The sequence below is a fragment of the Condylostylus longicornis genome, unplaced genomic scaffold (assembly GCF_029603195.1).
Source record: "Condylostylus longicornis isolate FDR11 unplaced genomic scaffold, ASM2960319v2 ptg000065l, whole genome shotgun sequence".
NCBI lineage: Eukaryota > Metazoa > Arthropoda > Insecta > Diptera > Dolichopodidae > Condylostylus > Condylostylus longicornis.
Window position 1 is genome coordinate 104,005 of NW_026578033.1, and position 19,661 is coordinate 123,665.

Genomic DNA, 19,661 nt, shown 5'->3' on the forward strand with positions numbered 1-19,661 from the left:
ACACAAATAAATTCCGACATCGCTTCCTTATTTTTGATTTGCTCTCTGAGCTTAATGGCCTGATAGATATATATGGCATTAAATAGAGCATCAAAACTGGGCAAAATTTTTGTTTGGAAATAGTTGTCAAAACTCAACAGTTTTCGAAATACAGGGATTTTAACAAAATTTTTACGAAATTCGTACTTGCCAAAGCTTTTTTGCTTATTAAAGTTAACACGTTAACTTGTATAAGCAAAAAAGGTGTGTTGACTTACATAACTTTCCTTCCGAAAATAATATAGGTTTTAACCGAACAGTTTTTGAAAGGGCTAATAAGGAACTCGAAAGCAGCATATTACTTGATTATGTATTTATGTTCTTTCGGAAGAATAGAGTTTTAAGATTTTCAACGAAATAAATAAATTGTGGTTTTCCTTTTTTTCAGCTTGGTGCTACAAATACTGAATGGCTGAATTGTTCAGGGATTCCAGAAGCGAAATAAGCTCGACGCAATTCATTATACTTAGCATGCTGGCCAAGAAGCTAGCGCCCCCAGGTAGACATCTATGGCGTTCACTTTCTCTTAATAATTCCTGTGTATAAAAATAAAATTAAGGAGGTACGTGCACTGTTTAACTCTTTTAGCTAAGGAAATTTTTGGTATACAAACATTGGATTAGTGTAATGTAAACGGAAAAGCACATTACTTATAACATAGATATACTTTGGTTTAAAGTTTTTTCAAGTTTTGTATTAAAATCTGTAGGAATAAAGCTGTTGCTTTCACAGAAGTTAACAGTTTCGCGAGCTAACAGTATCATCACATCTAAAAATTAAAGCAAAAACCAAAATTTATTTCTATAAAATATTGTTATAGAAAATGAACATTCAAAATTAAAAGAAATTAAAAAAAGTTTTTACTACAACATGTATCAATGACATTGTAACACGTTCGTTATATCACGTTCAAACTAATTTTACAAGGTCAAAGTTGATTTTCGAAATCCAAATAAAAAAAAGGGGCATTTAAAAAATTCTGAATATTTTGTAAAAATTTGACGAAGAGTGCAATCAAAATGCGTTATTTAATATTTAATTTGATAATAAGCTAATATTTTACTTTTTGTTTTGGATTTTGGTGTACAGAAATGTAATAGACTGTTAATTTTTATGGTGGTAAAATATTTTATAAAAGCTATTTAAAAAAGTCAATGTCAACAAATAAAAATTTGTATCTAGAAATGTAAATACAAAACTGTTTTCGTTTAACAATTGGTTTTTGTGCACATACAGTTTTGGATTTTATTAAGGTTTCAAAATTTTATTTTTTGCAATATGTACTGAATAGATACCAGCATGTTGCAAGTTTCAATGAAAATAATAGAACTGCTACGCATTTAAAATTGATGCAAATTAGTTTACATGAACAAATTTTCTAATATGTACATGATTCAGTTTTTTACTATATAAATAAAATAGTTTCCATACATTCAACTATGTGTATGTAAAGGTATACATATATTATTAGATTAATAATAAGTGAAGTAATTTCTGAAAGTAGCTGTTTTTAGGATTTTTCCAAAAATTTTTTTAAAAAAAGTGCTTATTGTCCGTCCGTCCGTGGACATGTTTACAAAAGTTGTAGAACCTTGGAGATAGAAAGTTGAAATTTTATATGTTATCACAGATCTTTACTAGAAACTTATTTCCGTAGAACAAAATTTTTACCTATCTCACCCTCTCTTCTCACCTTTTTTTAACTATTTACTGCAATGAAACCATTAGCATTTTCCAAATTTTGCAAACGCAGAAAGCCAGTGGGTTGCTACTCCTATCATGGCATACTAAAGTTAAACTTTAAGAAAGCAAAATGACCGTTCAAATTTGCCGTTATCTAAAATCCGTTTTTCCAAATTTTTGATTTAATTTTTCTATTAGACCCCAAGTTGTACGACTCTGAAATTTTTGCAGCTTTTAAATACTAATAAATAGTTTATTTCGTTAGAGGAAAATTTTTTTCCATCTCCACCCCCTCTCAACTTATCGCCTTTTGAAATTTGTAAAATTTGAATTTTTGAACCGCAAGCTTTTTCAAATTTATGTAAATGCAGAAAGCTAACGGCAAATTCTGTGACATTAAAAAATAAAATTATTTTTCTTAACTCACTCAACTAACCCTTTAAGTCGAACATTATCTTCAGCCCTCTTTAAATTAATTTTTGCTTTATTTCAAAGATTGCATAAATCGTTCATCTTAAATATATGCAATCCTGGAAATACTTTCGTATATGAATGAAAATATTTTTAATAGTGTGGTAGATATACTAGACTGTGTTTAAAAGCAGTATTTTCACGAATTGTTGAAGGGAAAAGTGCTACAACACAAACCATTGGTTTGAGCCAACTTTATTTAATATTCATTTTTGTTTTAACGAAAAACGGAGAGATATTTTATTTGTTGACTTAACAGCTTTGCGAGAAAAAAAATAACATTAAAAGTAAAAATTGCGCAACTGAGTACATGCTATACATTTCGCATTCAGTTGTAGCAGAAAAAATTAAAAGCTTTTACCACTCTATTGGTAAATCACATGGAAAATTCATGATCCAAAAAAAGAACTTTGTTGCTCTTTTTTTATATTCGTTGTTGGCTTTTATCGTCATCGTATTCATATCACATTGTTATTGGTATTGTAAAAAAATTAAAGAAAGCAATAAAAAAACAAACCAAGTACCCTAAATGAAATGAGTAACAAAATAACACATAGGAAGAGTAGAGCAGTATTCTGAAATGAAATTTTTCTCGCTGTTCTCAGTACGATTCTAAATTTCGTTGTGTTATTATATTAAGTTTTTTTTAAAGCGCGCGATAACGACAAAAGTCTATCTACCTAAAGATAGTCATAAGTGCCAAAAGTTTTAGTATTTTTGTTGTTAATTTTTACTTCTTTGTTAAGTTTAATCTGTTATTCATTCTCAGTTTTTTTTGTTGTTTATTTCGTAAAATTTGTTAACTGGTGAAAGATGATTCCAACACTAAGGTAACCGTTTTCAAATACACATGCATGCACAGGCATGTATAAGTAAACATAAATTAATTCTACAAATATATTTATGTAATTATTTATGGCATAGATTCAACCACTTACATACGTAAATATGTACATACATACATATGTATGTAATTTTAAACAATAATGTAAATATACCAAATAAGTTTTCATAAAATTTATATGCACGTACTTATACATATGTACGTACGTATCTAACTCTGACAAACTTTAAGAAAAGACGAAAAGCAGAAATATTAATTTTTAAAAATGTAAAAGAAATACATAATATGCTTTAACTTTTTATATGTAGATGTTTGAAAATTGATGTAACATAAAAAACTGCGTACATTTGTATACATATGTATATGCATACATACCTATATACATACGTATATGGTAATGTTTTGTTCAAAGTATAAGAATACAGTATGGCATGGCATGTCTTCTAATATGTGTGTGTAAGCAAACATGGTATTTCAATCTATGTAAGTATATATTATTCAGGCCTAATTTATGTATATGCATATACATATCCATGCACAAGAAGTATAAATTATTGTTTTATATAATTTATATACGTATGATATAGGTGTATATATATATATTTATAAATGTATAACATATGCTTAAATATATTTATGAATATATAGATGTGCATAACACATGTACATATGTGTTTATGCAAAGATTGGTAGTGTGCATTTTGCGTATATTCAATTTTTTAACACAAAATGTGTGTTACATATGTATATTTTTCACTATATGTATGTATATACATGTGGCTTTGTTTACGCAGGCATTGATAAATGGAGTAAATGCATATAAATATATGCATAAATATGAAATAACCGCTTTAATTATCTTCAATAAATGTTTACATTGTGCTTAAATTAATCTATTTTACTTTCAAATAGTAAAATTAAAAAAACTAAAAAAAATCTGTGATTTGAATACGTTTGTGTGAGAGTGGGTTCGTATAAGGTAACTAAAAGTGAATTTTAATGCATTTTTACTATAGATACGTAACATGATCACACCGACATAACTTGAGAATATTGAGCATTTCAGCAAGGTAACAAAAATCAAGACCTAGACATTAATTTTTGTTTATGTAAAATTTGTATGTAAATGCATTTCATTGTATGTAAATTACATCATCAAAGCATTATTTTTTCTTTTTCATGTTTATTCTCGATTATCAATTCGAGCTTTTCATAAAAAAATTATTGAAACCTAATTATTTTGCGAATAATTTATGTATTCATTTATGTATAAGTATAAGTATCCGTGACTTCAATAATGCTTTATAAAAAGTACGGTATTAATACGATTGTAGTACAGTTTCAGAGCTTTCAATACCTTTACATTGCAATAAAAACTGCTAAAGTTTTTGATACATTTTGAAATACAATTTTTACGATATTAATTCATACTTTGACATTTGTTTGAAAATTTGAATTTAAAGCTCTGTGCAAATGATAATTTGCAACAAACTTGATCACATCATTAAAAACATTGATGTGGTTACGCTGCATTTTGAGAAAAAAACTTAATAACTAGCACTTTATTACTCAAAATTTATACTAGTTTATTTATTTGGTTATTTCTGGCATCATTTATATTACTTTTATAAAAAAAGCGTGCTCGATTTTTTCGATACCCAATTTACTTTCATTTTACCTATCCCCTACGTATAGAACGCATTTTGGAAAAGTGTGCAATGTTAAGAGCTTTTACTAAACAATGTTAAAAACTTTTTGGAATGTGAAACTTTGTGAAGTTTACGTCGTTAGCGCATTATTGAAGTCACGATTTATGTATATTAGAAATTTGAACCTCTGCCAGTATTACCAGGAGCTCTAGAGTGAAATATGCTGAAACAAAAATTCTTTTAATTTGGAAAGCTTGTCAGTATCTATTGTTGATTCATATTCCAAATATTCCAAATTCAGAAATTTATTTTAGGTATCCGACCTAATGTTTTATGTAAAACATTTTTAAAAGAAATTGGATATAAATAGCAGTATTAAATTAATTATATTTGTACAAATAAATTACGGACGAATTACTAAAATTTTACGACTACCATAAGAAGTCAAGCAGTTTTAAAGTTTTTTTAGCAAAACTATATTCCTGACGCGAGATTTCAGCGCGGAACTCTATAGTTCCTGTGACATAGTCAAACAACTTGCGAGGTTGTTGAACAACTGGTATGCGAATTTGTGCAATATCAGCTTTTTTAATAGAAAATGATGGTTTCGTTATTATACATACTCTTTTGTGCAAGGTTCCAGTATGTACTGTACCTTTAATAAGTAAGAATTATGGCCAAATAATGACTGCGTGAGGGATCGAGCAATAATGAAACTTAAAAAACAAGTAAAAACGTTTCAGTCGGTATAAACCGATTGAATTATACCCTGCACCTTTCGTTATTGTGTAGTAATTACTAGAACCTCTGAAATCATTCAATAGAATATTCATGGACATGTCTGACCTAAAATTGGGCATCCGACTGCCAAGTTTCATGAATCTGACCTTATAATTTTTTCAAATATTTAAAATTAGCTTTTGGAGTTGTATGGTAAGTACCTGAAACTGCCAAGCAATTCCATCAAAACTTCACAAATATATCTGATCTATAATCGGACACACAACTGCCAAGTTTCATGAATCTGACTTTATTATTTTTCCAAATATTAAGAATAAGCTTTTAGACTTGTATGGGATTTACTCGAACCTGTTAAGCAATTCCACCAAAACTTCAGAAATATATGTGACCTATAACTCGACATACAACTGCCAAGTTTCATGAATCTGACTTTATTATTTTTCCAAATATGTAAAATAAGCTTTTGGAGTTGTATGGCAAGTACCCGAACCTGTCAAGCAATTCCACTAAAACTTCACAAATATATCTGATATATAATCGGACACACAACTGCCAAGTTTCATGAATCTGACTTTATTATTTTTCCAAATATTTAAAATAAGCTTTTAGACTTGTATGGGAGCTACTCGAATCTGTCGAGCAGTTCCACCAAAACTTCAGAAATATATTTGACCTATAATTGGACACATGACTGCCAAGTTTCATGAATCTGACTTTATTATTTTGCCGAATATAAAAAATTTGCTATTGGAGTTGTATGACAGCCACATGAATCGGTGCAGCTATCCCATTATAATTTTTAGAGCATGTGTAGAATATAATTGGACACATGTATACAAAATTTTATATTAATAGCTTTATTAGTTTTTGAAATATTTAAAATAAACTCTTGGAGTTGTATGGCAGCTACCCGAACCCGTTGTCCGATTTAGTCCAATAATAATAGGGTTCGTCCTTGGCACAAAAGAAAAAACTTGTGAAAGTTTGGTGTCGATTGCATTATTCGTTTTTGAGTTATCGTGCGATCGGACGGACGAACGGACGGACGGACGGACATGTCTAAATCGACGCAGAATTTTACGCTGAGCAAGAATATATATATATGTCCATACCGCAGATGACTCCTTCAAGTAGTTACAAACTCCATACCAAAGTTAATATACCCTTCACGAAGTGCAGGGTATAATAATGGTATTACTATATGTATGCTGCAGTCTAAATAGTTTTTGAGATATAGCTAAATAACTTTTGAAGTATTATGACAGTTAAGTTGTATGGAAGTTTCTAGTATTTATTATTATAAAGCATTTTTTAGTAAATCCTAATCAAGTTACCATTGAACTACTTTCTAGAAAGCGTGCGAACGGAAAAAAGGATAAATACCTCTTCGGATATTTATTGCTTACGAGCCTAATTTTATTACTTTTATCAAATACAATCCGTGACTTCAATAATGCGCTTACAACGTAAACTTCACAAAGTCCGTGACTTTAATAATGCGCTTACAATGTAAACTTTACAAAGTATCACATTCCAAAAAGTTTATTAAAAGTTCCTGACATTGTACGCTTTTCTGAAATGTGTTCTATATGTAGTGAATACATAAAATAAAAGTAAATCGAAACCCAAAACATCGACCGCACTTTTCTCACACAAGTCATATAAATGTTGCCAATTAAATAAACTAGTATATATTTTCAGCAGCAAAGTGCTAGTTATTAGGTTTTTTTCTTGAAATGCTTTGTTTTTAATGATGTGGTTACGTTTGTTAGAAATTAACGTTTGCACAGAATTTTACATTGAAATTTTCAAACAAACGTGAAAGTATGTATTATTAATATTGTAAAAAATGCATTCCAAAATGTATCAAAAGCTTTAGTAGCTTTTTACCGACCGTATTGTGTAAACAATAGGTAGGTTATGTGATGGCAACAAATTTTGCATATCGAGTTTTCGGTGGGAACGCACTTCTCCATAGTAGGGAAGTGTAAATAAACTATTTTTAGCAACCTGTCGGTCTGTCCGTCTGTCGGTCTGTGTGTGCACGCGTGTATCTCAAGTTCGGCTGAACCGATTTTGATGAAATTTTATATGTAAGTTTGTTTCCACCATAGCACTGATCGATCAACTTTTGGTATATATCAGGCCTCGGGAACTGCATTTTTTAGCGGGCCTGTTTTACATTTTTGAACATTTTGAAGAAAGTATTCAACCGATTTACTTGAAATTTTATATATAAGCTCAGCTCGACCGTCCGCAATTCGTATGTTTTGGAAGAAATCAGGCATCGGCAACTAGACGTTTATTACGGGCCAAATATACATTTTTGTGTATATAAAGAGAAATAATCAACCGATTTCATTGAAATTTGATATATGAACTCCTCGTATTAAAACAATGAACATATAAATTTTTTTAAGAAAGATCAGGGCTCGAAAACGGATTTGCGAGCAGATTTTACATTTTTCACCATTTTGAAGAAAGTATTCAACCGATTTACTTAAAATTTCATATATAAGCTTTGCTCGATCATACGCAAAAATTCCTAACTTTTGGAAGAAATCAGGCATCAGCAACTGGGCGTTTACTACGGGCCAAATATACATTTTTGTGTATATAAAGAGAAATAATCAACCGATTTCATTGAAATTTAATATATGAATTCCTCATATTAAAGCAATGAACATATAACTTTTTTGGAAAGATCAGGGCTCGAGAACTGATTTGCGGGCCGATTTTACATTTTTCACCATATCCACAGAACAAATTGATGGAATTTCTTGAAATTTGATATTTGAGTTCTGGTTGTTGCCCAAACTAACTGGCGAGCATTTCAGGGAATTCGGGTAGCACAAAGCGAAACTCTACTAAGAGCCAAATTTACATTTTTCTAAGTATGTTAACTATAAGCTTACTAATGTCCTAAAAATTGGAAAGAAGTATTTAACAGACATTTTTATAATATTCTGTAACACTTTCATTTAACTACACAATACAAAATGCGGTCGGTTATGTGCTGACCACATCAGATTTTTTTCAATGTAATCGTATTGAAAGCTCAGAAACGGTAGAACAATAGAATTTGTACCGTACTTAACTATTTGAAAAACGTTACGTTATTGAAGTCACGGTGGTCAAAATGGCAATATACAATACTGCTTTTCATTATGCTAGACCTGGCATAAAATATGTGAAAATGGTATCACAGCTAGGAAGTTTGACTATGTTTATAAGGTAATATAAATATATTTATGTACAGCAAGTCCACGATTTACGAAGTGTTTGATATATGACGATATGGATTACGACGGCTTTGTTTTAAAATTTACTAATTTACACAACAATTTTTATTTCTAGTTACGACGCTTTTCAAAAAAGTTTTTGGGAATTATTTTCTTATCAATAAACAAAACAACCACAAATTTCGTTTTGTGGTTGTATGGTTGTGTTGAAAAAAATATAATCTTCCAACAAAATGTCAAATTATTGTGAATTATTTTACATGGAACTATGTACGTTAGTTTAAATTTATGATTAAAAATACGTGCAAAATGTAAAAACATATGAAATACATATTGGGAAAACAATAGCATTAAAAGCAAAATTATGTATTCATAGAGAATTTATGTAATACATATATACATATATATATGTAATACATATGTATATGTATTTATATGAAAAAACTTTTAAAAAGCTCGTTTAACGACGATTCGACTTACCACCGCATCGCTGAGCGAGTGATAGTTCACAACTGACGAATTTATACGTATTGTTATGAAATCAGGGCCCTTTTTAACATCATACATCTCCAACAAGATCAACTTTTTTCAAATTTTTAATTAGAAAAAGTTAAAATTCAATCATTTCCTTTTTTAGCAGTGCTTACATCTTAAAGTTTTGTGTTATTAAAACATTAAAAATTGATTTAAAAAAGCCCTCCAGATTTTTGTGCATCTTTTCAAATTTGAGAAAATGTACATTTGGTATTAACAAGTTTGCTAATTATGAAATGTCTCTCACAATGTATACTTATCATATAATCACGCATTACCATATATTTTTCGTGTGTATACTATACTAATTAAATTGATATACTTCATAATTCATTAAAATTAGCGCATATTCTTGTAAATTAGTGTGTATTCTTTTTATATTAAAAGTCTATATAATTCATTTTAGGTATGTATGCGGTTTTAATAATATTAGGAAATATTTTCACTTTGATAGGAAGTCTAAATTATTGATTTACTTAAATTGCCGTATCAGGAACTTTGAAACTTGTTCAAGTTCCTTCATAAAATTTAATAAAACAAATATAGGTATCCCTTGCTTAACGACGTTTTTGGGACTGAAAATTTACGACGTAAATCGAAATGACGTTATTCGAGATACATACATATAAAAAATTTTATATTAAATACCTGCACATTCCCTTTTATCTGTGAAATAATAAACAACAATTTTGTATGTCCTTTAAACTTAAAAATTTATTTCAATTTTTTGTCGCATATTAGACAAAATGACAATTACCTAGGTGCATAAAAAAAAATGGATGGAGTTGAAAAAACTGATTTTCGGGGTCAGACAAAAAATTTAATTGTCAAAATGAAAAAAAAAAATTTTTTTTGGTAGAAATTTACTTCAGAAAAAAAAGTTTAAAATGAGGGAAACGACGTTATGTAATTAGTGGTATTAAAATTAAAAGAGCACAAATCGAAATGTCGTATATCGAGGGGTCCTAAATTAAGGGATACCTGTAATAAATATATCTTTTCAATAAATTAAAATTACATTTTAAACAACAAATAAAATTATTTTACCGCTCAGAAACTATATCCTTCCTCTATGAAATTTATATTTGGACTAAAGTAATAAAAAATTGTCTTTTTATTTGAAAAATTTATACTGTATATAAATGCAAAAATATTAAGATGGCTTGGACATTATAGGAGTTTATATTACGACGCAAACAATTTTCAGACCGCATATACATATATGTAATATATATATTTATATCGAGGACCTAGTGTACCTTTGAATGCATGTATATTCGACATTTGTGTGTGCACATTATGCATGCATTCAATTTTTTTTTTTTTTTTTACCGAGAGGAAGGGTGAACAATCTCGAAAAACACTGCCAGTAGAAAAGCAGTAGTATGGAACTTTAATCCACTAAAAAACACCCTCCTCAAAATAAACTATAAAACTAGTCGGAAACGACTAACCATTATTTTGCTCTAACCTTTTTGATTATTTACAAGCCTCTGATCTGGCACAATAGCGAACTAAGTACTCATTGTTCCAGATAAAAAACTTTAAACTAACTCGAGAGGTCTCGTACGTTTAAGTCTACTAACAAAGTTTTGATTGTCAATCAATGAGCCGCCTCGATGTTGACATGATTGGATAAACGCATTTTATGATTGGCTGCTTGCTTTTTAATTTCGTCTGAGACACTTAGGATCGTGAGATCCATGTGTATATCGGCATTACGAACATATCAGGGGACGTTTATAATGTCCCGTAATACTCTATTTCGAAATCTTTGTATAGATTGGATATGAGCCTGCGCAGCGCAGCCCCATAACTGAATACCGAAAGGCCAGACAGGCTTAAATGTTTGATTATATATCAAAACTTTGTTGTATATTGTCAATTTAGAACTCCTCCCCGAAAGCCATTCAAACTTTCTGTATTCCTCCTCTAGTTGAGATCTCTTTTTCTTTATGTGCTCCTTTCATCTGAGCTTAGCGTCCAACTTCATTCCCAAACACTTCGCCGTTATTGCGGGTTCAAGGCGCCATTTATCCGAACCGAAAATGAATTGTCAATTTTCCTATTAGTAAAATTTACGTGTACTGATTTCACCTCGTTAAGTTTTATATTCCACTTTCTAGTCCATTTGGAGATCTCATCACTGGCCCTTTGTAGTTTTTGTGTAAATTCATTTTCATTTCGTCCTATTGCGATAACTGCTGTATCATCAGCAAATGTAACTGTTGTCACTCCTTCTGATTCCAGAATATCACACGTGTATAGCAAGTATAATATCGGGCCCAATATACTCCCCTGTGGTACCCCCGACCTGATATTCCTAAGCGAAAAGTACTCCTCTTCCTGTTTAACTCGAAATACCCTATTAGTCAGGTAAGATTCGAGCAGGTTAACATACTGCCTTGATAGTAATCGCCTAAGTTTTTTTATTAATCCACAATGCCAAACCTTATCGAAGGCCTGGGCTGCGTCCAAAAATATGATAGAACATATTGTTTTTTCTTCCAGTGAATTTTCTATTAGGTCAGTTATTCTATGAATCTGATTTATGGTTGAGTGGTTTCGGCGAAAACCAAATTGATGATTCGGGATTAACCTTTTACTTTCAATTATAGGCTGAAGTCTTCTCAATAAAAGTTTCTCTAGCAGTTTTGAAATCATCGGCAACAATGAGATTGATCAATAAGAAGTCGTCCTGTCTATAGGTTTGCCAGGTTTGTGCAGCATGATTATCTCCGCAGCTTTCCTTTGAAATTTACAGCTTTGTAAATTTCAGGTACGTAATTAAACCTTATACACGCATTTATTAGCCGCGTAAGCATCGTAATATCCCTTTTGGGTAATTTTTTCAAAATATCGGCCGTTATTAGGTCAAATCCTGCGGCCTTTTTAGGTTTAAGAGTCCTGATTTCTTCTATAACATCTCTTTCCTTGACAATTGGAATAGTGACGCTATCCACAACAAAAGCAGATTCCTCATTTTCATATACGCCCTGGCTGTCATGCGGGCAGAATACATCGGCCAAACGATCCGCATACGCATTTGCCTTGTCCTTGTCAGTTTTTGCCCACGTTTCATCTTTGTTTTTAATAGGGCGAGATGTTTGATAGGTTGCTTAATTTTCTTTGTTGCCCTCCACAGTGAGTAATTGGTTTTCTCACACACCGTCAAATTTTGAACATAATCAGCAACTGAATACTCTTTATATTTTCTAATACAGCGTCTTAATTGCTGCGATTCACGATTATATCTGGTTTTATCAGCAGGATCACGCGTTTGCTGCCATCTTTTTCTCGCCCGCCTGCTTCGTCTTACTTTTGCTAGTATATGTGGGGGATAGTTAATGCCTGCCATTCTAATAGCATTAATTTTCGAACTACTCCGAGTCGCATTTTGAATAATTTTAGTAAAGTTTTCGGCCTTCTCATCTATGTGCATAACTATATTTTCCTTAAGTGCAAGAATGACCACCGAATGATCGGAGTCAAGATCGTAGTTATCATGAACCTCGATGAAATTTTTCGCAATCCGTTTCGTTATGAAGAAATTTATTAAATCTGGACACTTATTAACATCGGTTGGCCAATACGTTGGCTTCACAGTAGAGTGAAAAAGGCACCCCGTGCCGCCAATTGCTGTCCTAAGTTCTCTTTCTCTAGTTGAAGTATGCCTTGAACCCCAATCAATGCGCTTGGCGTTAAAATCACCCCCCAATATAAATCTATCGCCTAGGTCTGTCAGAACGTTTTGAAACCATTTCCGCCGTAATTTTAAATCTGGGGTGACAATATGATGCAGCCACTCTAAATTTTTGCTTAGTCGAAGTGATCTGAATCGCCGTCATTTGCATTCCCTCGGTTTGCATCTGGTGCAGATCGCAATGCACTATATTTTCTTTTATTATTGTCGCCGTTCCGTCTTTCGCTATATTTCCAGAGTGGTTCGAGTTGTAAATTCTATAACCCGGAAACTGATTCTTGCTTTTTAAGGTTATATGTGTTTCAGTTACGAGGCCCACGTCTATATTCTGTGTATGTAGAAAAACTTCAAGCATGTCCTTTTTATTTGCAATACCATTGCAATTCCATTTTGCTATTTTAAAATTATCTCGTGCCATCTATTACCAGGTCTTTTGGTATTCGATTTTTTCCCTTCGCTCTCTAAAATGCTCAATCTCTGAGAGATTTTGTCTATCATATCTAGCATGTTCTACATCATATTTTGCTTTACTGCTGGTGCCACCGTCATCAGTTTTCGTTTGGAGAGCGTCCCTGTATGCTACATCTTTTGAGACCGATCGCGAGGCGAATTTCCTCGGTAGCTGTTCAGAATTCTTCTTCAAGTTGTTAATGCTGTTCTTATTTCTACGTTTTTGTAGTTCCTTAGATTCAAGGCATCCCCTATAGTTTGCTTGGTGGGCTTCCAAGCAATTGGAACACTTTGCTGCAGTACCCCTTGGCTTACTACAATGTGATGTTAAGTGCCTGCCTGCACATTTAACACATAGCAACCATATTTTATAAGCAAAGCCTTTTTTTCACGAGAACAAAGCAATATAATATTTCTATATTAAAAAAACAAAAGTAGGAACATATTGTAATAAATGATATTCATATTATTAACAGAGTTTTGATATTTGGTTGGGTAAATTATGCTAGATTACAACGCTATTTTATGCCAAGTTTCAAAAACCGGGTGGTGTAAGGGAGTTTAATTAAAAAACTAAGAAGTTTTATTTACTATAAACATGGAAAAAATGAAACTACCTTTTCAGTGCTAGTATTCCAAATAAGAAATAATAAATTTATGAAATTCGAATCAGTGGCAATTGTTGAATAAAATAGCTATGATACATATACGGGATGTCTCGTAACAAAGTGAACTACTATATGCTATTCTATAGACACTAATGACTAGACAACACTTTTGTATGGAGACGATATTGGATATATAGCTCCGCAGATTTGGAGTTACAATTTTTTTACTTTTTGAAATTTTAGGTATTTCTCCGGGACTGTAGAAGATAGGTGTATTAACAAATATTTGGAAACCTCAGCGCAAGGGCTTTCTTATGAATATCTACATAAGTTATAATCTGTTCAAATTTCGGAATCAGATGACTTGAAAGTTCGACAAATTAGAAATTTTATTTTTTCGTTTTTAAAAAACGTTAATTTCCTAGATGACGTGACTTTAGAGCTTTCTCGAAATTGAGTACAGATTCGAGAAAGCTCTAAAGGATAAAGCAACCTTAAAAACTTCGGTTCAATTTGGTGTACGAGTCATGACGCTATTTGATCTGGTTTTGGATTTTTTTAGAAAAATAGAGTGCTGTAAATACCCAACTTTTTTCTTCAATGACTTAGAAAAGTGTACAACAACGTTCAAAATCGCTGTTCTGTTACGCGAATGTTCAACTTAATTACCGAGTTTCCCTCACATATGCAAAAATGAATGGCCTGGAGATTAGCATATGGGAGATTAGCATAGCAAAAAAAAATAAAAAAAGTATTTTATTCCGAATAAAAGGAAGTTTTCTTTTCATACCAATAAAAGAATTATATTTCGGAAAAATTATCAACCATTGAAAAAAAAATTTTTTGAATTTTTTAATGCTTTTTTTAAATGTCATTATGGCAAAAATGCACTTGGCATAATCATTTAAAAACTTAATCAAAAATGCTAATATCCCAATCCAGATTTTTAAATGACAGCTTAAGAAGTGACAACTTGTTTTTATTATTAGAGATAACAATTGTCAAGTGTTGTTAATCATATTTCAAAAAAAAAAATAATCTAAGTGAGGGAAAATTTGCGATGTTGGGAAAAAAAACTATACGTTAAGCGTTATTGTTAAGCGTTAAGCGAGGGAAACCTGTATGTATTCCTCTGAAGTCAATTGTATTGGTTGTTGCTTGAAAAGAGTAAAAGGTTAATAGTTTCGATTTTCATAACAAACTTTTCTGATATTAAATTCATATTTTAAAATACCTATGTATATACCTACATACCTACATACATACATACATATATTCGAAATGTTATAAAAATAAAAAAAATTTAGATAAAATTTGTTTTCTTTATTTCGTTAAATTTTTTTTATACCCTGCATCTATGTAAAGAGTATATTTACTTTGGTATGGAGTTTGTAACATTGAATTGAATATGGAATAATTGTTTTTTAATATTACCATTTCTTTTATATCAAAACTTCTTTTGCATTTGCTTTTCGCATTCAAAACAATAATTAAGTTACGCATTTGGGGTTGTTATTAAAAACAATATGTTTATTGATTAATATCATTATTAAAATTTTCAGTTAAAAAAAATACGCGCGCTCAAAAAGGTTTTATGAAATCGAAATGTATACAAATAAACAATACACAACCTGGTTCTGTTGTGTTTAGTTGTTTTGTAGCGAAAAAACTTGGTTTTATTTTTTTTTTTTTACATTTGAACTTAAATTTGTCTCGTAGACACGATATTCCTGAAAGTTTTAGAAATATTTTGTAGTGAAATAAAAGTGTGGCAAATGTCTTAAATAATGTATAATACTGTATAATAAAGCTTAAAGAAATTTGTTTTTGTTTGAAAAATTCTCTGTTTTAGTTAATATTCTACGGTTCTGAGCTCAGTTTTCGCCTGATAGAATGCTATTTCTAAAATTTTTTCCACATTATGTTATATCAAAATGAAGATCAGAATATAGGGCTCCTCTTTCTGTAAAAGAAAGATAGGTTAATAATGTGGAATTATGAGTAAATGACGTTGTCGTTGCACTTGAATATTTCTGAAACTAAAAAAATTTTTTGGAACCGCTGGTATATCGTTAGAAGAAGGATTTCATTAGCTTTAAAATGAGTATGCAAAGTCTGATTTACCTGCCATATTTATCGAGTTATTAATAAAAATGTGAAAATCAGACGGTTTTTGTTCGTGTTCTAACTTTGTGGCTCCATAGTTCGAGAACAAGGGCCCAAAAAGAAAAATGTCACTAGGTGTTTTTTGTTCGTCTGCAATGCATTCTATCTATAACGCCCTTCGATAATACCATTGACACCCTGTATATGGAACTTGTTAATAGAATTCTTGAAATTTAAAGTTTGAGTTCTGGTTATTGCCGAAACTAACTGGCGAGCATTTCAAGCATTTCGGATGTGACAAATCGAAACTCTACTAAGAGCCAAATTTACATTTTTACCGACCGTATTGTGTAAACAATAGGAAGGTTATGTGATGGCAACAAATTTTGCATATTGAGTTTTCGGTGGGAACGTACTTCTCCATAGTAGGGAAGTGTAAATAAACTATTTTTAGCAACCTGTCGGTCTGTCGGTCTGTCCGTCTGTCCGTCTGTCGGTCTGTCGGTCTGTGTGTGCACGCGTGTATCTCAAGTTCGGCTGAACCGATTTTGATGAAATTTTATATGTAAGTTTGTTTCCACCATGGCACTGATCGATCAACTTTTGGTATATATCAGGCCTCGGGAATTGCACTTTTTAGCGGGCCTGTTTTACATTTTTCAACATTTTGAAGAAAATATTCAACCGATTTACTTGAAATTTTATATATAAGCTCAGCTCGACCGTCCGCAAAAATTCGTATGTTTTGGAAGAAATCAGGCATCGGCAACTAGATGTTTACTACGGGCCAAATATACATTTTTGTGTATATAAAGAGAAATAATCAACCGATTTCATTGAAATTTAATATATGAACTCCTCGTATTAAAACAATGAACATATACATTTTGTGGAAAGATCAGAGCTCGAAAATGGATTTGCGGGCCTGTTTTACATTTTTGACCATTTTGAAGAAAATATTCAACCGATTTACTTGAAATTTCATATATAAGCTTTGTTCGATCATACGCAAAAATTCCTAACTTTTGGAAGAAATCAGGCATCAGCAGCTAGGCGTTTACTACGGGCCAAATATACATTTTTGTGTATATAAAGAAAAATATACAACCGATTTCATTGAAATTTAATATATGAATTCCCCGTATTAAAACAATGAACATGTAAATTTTTTGGAAAGATTAGGCATCGGCAACTAGACGTTTACTACGGGCCAAACATACACTTTTGTGTATATAAAGAGAAATAATCAACCGATTTCATTGAAATTTAATATATGAATTCCTCATATTAAAGCAATGAACATATAACTTTTTTGGAAAGATCAGGGCTCGAGAACTGATTTGCGGGCCGATTTTACATTTTTCACCATATCCACAGAACAAATTGATGGAATTTCTTGAAATTTGATATTTAAGTTCTGGTTGTTATCGAAACTAATTGGCGAGCATTTCAGGGAATTCGGGTAGCACAAAGCGAAACTCTACTAAAAGCCAAATTTATATTTTTCTAAGTATGTTAACTATAAGCTTACTAATGTCCTAAAAATTGGAAAGAAGTATTTAAAGGACTTTTTTATAATATTCTGTAACACTTTCATTTAACTAGACAATACACAATGCGGTCGGTTATGTGCTGACCACATCAGATTTTTTAGGTATGTTAACTTAAAGCTTACTAACGCCCTTAAAATTGGAAAATTGTGTTCAAAAGGCATTTTTAAAATCTTCTGTTATACTTTCACTTAACTAGACAGTACACATTGCGGTCGGTTATGTGCTGATCACATCAGATTTTTTTTAATTTAGTAGATATATACATTTATATGCAACAAAACGAATTCACGTCAATTCTTTAATAAAAAAATGTATTTCTATTTTAAAGGACTGAAGTCCAATCTTATTATAAATCTTCCTTCGTTAAAAAATTTACGGCTCGTGAATTTTACACTCAGGTTCATGTTCCTGGTCGGGCGGAATTCAATAATCAAAAAAAATTATTTCTATTTTAAAGTATTGAATTCCTATTATATTATAATTCCGTTAAATTACAAAATTAAACTGTGCCTTATTCTAAATTCTAATGTTCTACGAAAATATTGCTAGTTCTGCAGTTAATTTTGCTTCTTTTTTATAAAGCTAAAGAAACTGCTGACCTCAGCGTCTCAGGTTTGCTTATAAAAAAAAATTATTTTTTTTTTCCAAACGTAAATGCATCGGTTCGTGTTTTTTAACATTTTTAAAATACTAATCCTTGATACATTTTTAAAATACTTCATATTATTATAAATATGAATTTATATGAATATATAAGTGATTATACAAATTTAATATGAAAAAATATAATTTATTTTAGTCTTTTTTTCCTTAAATGATGAAGAAAAAAAAATTATAAAATTGACGCATCTTCGATTTGTAACAATAAGCATATAAAATTTGCAGCGATATTTCTTGCAATTTATTAATTTTCATGAAGTATGAAGTAATTGTGTTTTAAATATTTTTATAGTTTTACTAATACATTAAAAAATCTTATAACAAACCAATCTCATTCAAACTTAAGAAATAGGAAACATAGCAAATTGGTCTACCAAATTTACGGGAGATGCGCTAAAATTAGACAAAACTGCAATTAAAAATTAAGGTTTTAAAAAAGTGAAGAATTAAAATTCACATTTATTGAACTTTAAATTCATATGATTCAGAAAGTTTGTTAGGTAATGAATATGAGTTCATTCACTTGGAAAGCAGTTTCGCAAGTGGAGTTATACGTAAAATTTTCAAAAATAAAAGTTTGACTTTAGACACCCACATCTCGCATTACATTTAGAAATCGAAGAACTTAATTATTGTTTGCCCTAATGCCTTATATATCTATCAGGCCACCAAGCTCAGAGAGCAAATCAAAAATAAATTTCAAATTTATATGGAGTACTTCAAAATTATGTATATGAAAGGGGTGTCGGAAATTATTTGTGTGAAGAAAATTGATCAATATTTTTAACTCTACTGATTCTACACATTTTTTTTAAATTTAAAATTTAAATTTCAAAAAATCGGTTGGTAAATTCCATCTTACAAATGCCCTAAAAAAAAAATTGCAATATTTAGCGCAGGCAACCTTTCTTGTCTTCCAAATAGAAGGGTACTGAATTATAGAGTAAAGTTTTAAATAAGAAATTAAATTTAAAAAGAAATAGAAAAAAATAAGCTAAATATAAGCTCAATATTCTAAATAAGGTGAGAGACAAAAAAATGCTCAAAATTTTCATTAAAAAAATTAAACAATATTCCAATCGGCATTCTTCGAAATCATAAAATATTGCGAATTGTTTTTTTATTTTTTTTCCGATTCAAAATTTCAAAAATAATTTCGGCTTGGTGGCCTGATAGATATATATGGCATTAGTTTGCCCTTCGTTTACTTTTTTATATTAGCGTTTTTTCACAGTAATTTCAAATTTTTAAATTCAATCTTAACGAGAAAAAATAGAGTTGACCGTGTCAATTAAGTGGTATCCGTACGAATTTGTTATTCCATGTGCGAATAAATATGTCATAGCTGAATATGGGACAGACTATGACCTTAAGTTGT

The 19,661-nt window shown here is 30.7% G+C and overlaps 1 protein-coding gene across 3 annotated transcripts in view; it reads left to right on the top strand.

The window, feature by feature from the left end:
* Positions 1-2,817: 2,817 nt before the first annotated feature.
* LOC129612312 (putative uncharacterized protein DDB_G0282133) overlaps positions 2,818-19,661 on the top strand; it is a 123,046-nt gene continuing 106,202 nt past the window's right edge. For all 3 annotated transcript variants that reach the window (XM_055525854.1, XM_055525855.1, XM_055525856.1), the window contains exon 1: positions 2,818-3,023. The gene's annotated coding sequence lies outside the window, so the exon portion shown is untranslated. The remainder of the gene's footprint in view (positions 3,024-19,661) is intronic.